Genomic DNA, 4,743 nt, shown 5'->3' with positions numbered 1-4,743 from the left:
TCATCAGGCACTTTCCTCAAAATCATCTTGTGATTTAGGTATTGCATGTATTATTCCCATTCTACAAATGTGGAAAGTGAGTCACAAGTGATTTTTCTTAAATAGAGTGTCAGAGAAGATTCTGACTAAGGTCTAGCTTGATTCAAAGCCCAGTACCGTTTTTAATATTAATACCTTTTTATTTTTCAAAATACAAGCAAAGAGAGTTTTCAACATTCACCCTCGCAAAATCTTGTGTTCCAAATTTTTTCTCCCTCTTTTCCATCCTCTTTCCTTCCTTCCCCCTGCCCTAAACAGCAAGTAATCCAATATAAGTAAACATTTGCTCTAAATATATTTCCACATCTATCATGCTGCATAAGAAAAATTAGATCAAAAAGGGAGAAAAAAAATTTTTTTTAATTTTTTTATTTAATAATTACATTATATTTACACTCATTTCTGTTCCGATTTTTTTTCCCCTCCCTCCCTCCACCCCCTCCCCTAGATGGCAAGCAGTCCTTTATATGTTGGATATGTTGCAGTATATCCTAGATACAATATATGTTTGCAGAACCGAACAGTTCTCTTGTTGCGTAGGGAGAATTGGATTCAGAAGGTATAAATAATCCGGGAAGAGAAACAAAAATGCAGATAGTTCACATTCGTTTCCCAGTGTTCTTTCTTTGGGTGTAGCTGCTTTTGTCCGTCATTTATCAATTGAAACTCAGGTCTCTTTGTCAAAGAAATCCACTTCCATCAAAATATGTCCTCATACAATATCGTTGTCGAAGTGTATAATGATCTCCTGGTTCTGCTCATTTCACTTAGCATCAGTCCATGTAGGTCTCTCCAAGCCTCTCTGTATTCATCCTGCTGGTCATTTCTTACAGAACAATAATATTCCATAACATTCATATACCACAATTTACCCAGCCATTCTCCAATTGATGGGCATCCATTCATTTTCCAGTTTCTAGCCACTACAAACAGGGCTGCCACAAACATTTTGGCACATACAGGTCCCTTTCCCTTCTTTAGTATTTCTTTGGGATATAAGCCCAATAGAAACACTGCTGGATCAAAGGGTATGCACAATTTGATAATTTTTTGGGCATAATTCCAGATTGCTCTCCAGAATGGTTGGATTCGTTCACAGCTCCACCAACAATGCATTAGTGTCCCAGTTTTCCCGTATCCCCTCCAACATTCATCATTATTTTTTCCTGTCATCTTAGCCAATCTGACAGGTGTGTAGTGGTATCTCAGAGTTGTCTTAATTTGCATTTCTCTGATCAATAATGATTTGGAACACTCTTTCATATGAGTGGTAATAGTTTCAATCTCATCCTCTGAAAATTGTCTGTTCATATCCTTTGACCATTTATCAATTGGAGAATGGCTTGATTTCTTATAAATTTGAGTCAGTTCTCTATATATTTTGGAAATGAGGCCTTTATCAGAACCTTTAACTGTGAAAATGTTTTCCCAGTTTGTTGCTTCCCTTCTAATCTTGTTTGCATTAGTTTTATTTGTACAAAGGCTTTTTAATTTGATGTAATCGAAATTTTCTATTCTGTGATCAGTAATGGTCTCTAGTTCATCTTTGGTCACAAATTTCTTTCTCCTCCACAAGTCTGAGAGATAAACTATTCTATGTTCCTCTAATTTATTTATAGTCTCGTTCTTTATGCCTAGGTCATAGACCCATTTTGATCTTATCTTGGTATATGGTGTTAAGTGTGGGTCCATGCCTAATTTCTGCAAAAAGGGAGAAAAATTAAAGAAAAAAACAAACAGGGAAACAAACAAACAACAACAACATTCTCTCTGGATGCAGATGGATCTTTCCATCACAATTCTATTGGAACTGGCCTGAATCACTCATTGTTGAAAAAGAGCCACGTTCATCACGGTTTGATCACTACATCATCTTGTTATTGCTGTGTACAATGTTCTCTTGGTTCTACTCATTTCACTTAACATTAGTTCATGTAAGTCTCTCCAGGCTTTTCTAAAATCAGCTTGTTCATCATTTCTTATAGAACAATAATATTCCATTATCTCGATACACCACAACCTATTCAGCCATTCCCCAACTGTGGGCATCCACTTAGTTTCCAGTTCCTCATCACTAAAAAAGGGCTGCTACAAACATTTTTGCACATGTGAGCTCTTTTCCCTATTTTATGATCCCTTTGGGATATAGACCCTGGTGGATCAAAGGGTATGCACAGTTTCATGGCCCTTTGAGCTTAATTCCAAATTGCTCTCCAGAATGGTTGGATCAGTTCACAACTCTACCAACAATGTATTAGTGCTCCAGTTTTTCAACATCCCCTACAACATTTATCATTATCTTTTCCTGTCATCTTAGACAATTTTAGAGGCGTGACATGGTACCTCAAAGCTGTCATAATTTGTGTTTCTCCAACCAATAGTAATTCAGAGTATTATTTTCATGTGACTAGAATCGGCTTTGATTTCTTTATCTAAAAGTTGTCTGTTCACATCCTTTGACCATTTATCAATTGGGGAATGGCAAAGCCCAGTAGTCTTTCTACCATAGAAACTAATCTGGCCAAACATATTCCTTTATGGCGTTATTTCTTCCTCCCTATGGGTTCAGACTAGTCAGCTGGTAAGTAAATGTCTTTTTTCTTGAATAATGTTAGATATACTGTCCTGGTAGAACCAGACAGGGCAAGAATAGTCAAAAGAGGTATGGGGAGCGCTAAGAATATAGTGTTCAATCTTGGGTACTTGGGTACAATTTAGGAAGAGCATTGGCAAGCTGAAGACAATGAGAAGGACTTCAGGATCGTACTTTCTGGGACTCTGGAAATATTTAATCCTTAGCAATGAGAAAGCTGGGGAAGATAGGATTTGATGGCCACAGAAGATAGGGTTTGATGACCACTTCCAAGCTTTTGAGGGATTTTCATGTGGAAGAGAAATCAAAATAAGGCACAATAGATAGAAGTCAAAAAAAGGATAACTTTGGTTTTATGGAAAAGCAAAATATTCATACTGCATTAATACTACGTGCCAGACATTTTGGTAGGCACTGGGGATAAAATGATGAGAACGTCTCCTGCGTGTCTTATCATGATGAAGCTTACATTCTCTGGGGAAATTTTAATAAAACCTCCCATGGGTGTGAGAATCTTATAATGGAGCAAAGGAAATATTTGGTAAATAACAATAGCATCCTATTGAAATCTGTTCATCTAGGTTTTTTATTTATATATGAATGGTAAACTCTAGGATTTATTTTCTGTTATATTGAATATAGGAGATGGGGAAGGCTCACTGAAAGCTTAGAGATTCAGGAACTGAAATAGATTGAGGAAGAAAAGAAGAGAAAACTTTCTAACAAGCAGAACTGACCAAAAGTGGAATGAAATATAATGTTTGCCTTCGCCGAAGGTCTTCAAACAAAAACTGAATGATTAGTTCTCAGAGGATTCTTACTCAAGTAACTTCCATTACTAAAAGAGCACCGAGGGTCTGATATTCTAGGAGGTATTCTGTGATCTTAACTGTGTGATCCTGGGCAAGTCTCTTAACTTTATTTGCCTCAATTTCCTCATCTGTAAAATGAACTGGAGAAGGAAATGGAAAATCTCTCCAGTATTTATGCCAAGAAAATCCCAAATGGGGTAATGAAGAATCAAACATGGCTGAAACGACTGAACAACAACAAAAAGTCATATAAAGGATAGATTGGAGAAGGACGAGACTGATTACAAAAATCCCAAGCAGGAGGTTATTCCAACAGTATAATACAAAAGGATAAGGGTGTCTGTGATGTGAAAGCGAAAAATGTGAGATTTGAGAGAGAGTTACAAGGCAGCATTGGGAAGCCCTGGTAGCTAATTATAGTAGCTAATTAATTCACAGCTATAGAGCTGTGAATGAGAATGAAAGGCGGAGAATGACTCTGACTTGAAGAATTGTAGTTCCCTCAACACACATAAGTGTAGGGATGTTCTTTGAAGAAAAGATATTAAGTTTTGTTTTGGATATATTGAATTTGAAGCCCTTATGGGGAACTTTTTAGTTTTATTTTGCCAGGACTTGATCCTTTCTGATACTTCTTGTAGTACCATGTACCCATCTCCCCTCCATACCTCATATTGTCCCATTAGAATGTAAATTCCTTGTGGGCAGGAAATGTCTTGTTAATGTATGTATCCTGAGCCCTTATCTCAGTGTCTGGCGCATACTAAGCAAGTAAAAATAGTATTGATTATCCTGATGTTGATTGAATATAGACTGAAGCATGCTGTTTTTCACTTCCTTTTATTTTTTCTTTTATCCGAGTCTTCTTGCACAAAATGATTAATATGGAAATGTTTTATATAACTGTACATATATAACCTATATTTTATTGCTTACCATCTCTTGGGGTGGGAGCGTGGAGCTGGGGAGAGGAAGGAAATAAAGAATTTGGATCATTAACCTTCAAATAAAAATGTTGAAAAACTGGAAATAAATGGATTAGGAATAAAAAAGATGTATTTTCTGTTTGTAGAGTTGTGAACGGATGCAATCATTCCATAGAGTAATTTGGAATTCTGTCTAAAGGGCTATAAAATCATGCATACCCTTTGACCCAGCCATAACATTATTAGGACTGTATTCAAAAAATATTAAAAAAAAAAAAAAAGAAAGAAAGGGACCTATATATGTAAAAACATTTATAGCAGCTCTTTTAGTGGTGGAAATTGAGAGGATACCCATCAATAGGGGAATGGCTGT

Source organism: Antechinus flavipes, chromosome 2 (genome assembly GCF_016432865.1).
Source record: "Antechinus flavipes isolate AdamAnt ecotype Samford, QLD, Australia chromosome 2, AdamAnt_v2, whole genome shotgun sequence".
In the NCBI taxonomy this organism is placed as follows: Eukaryota; Metazoa; Chordata; class Mammalia; order Dasyuromorphia; family Dasyuridae; genus Antechinus; species Antechinus flavipes.
Note: the sequence above shows the minus strand (reverse complement) of the source record.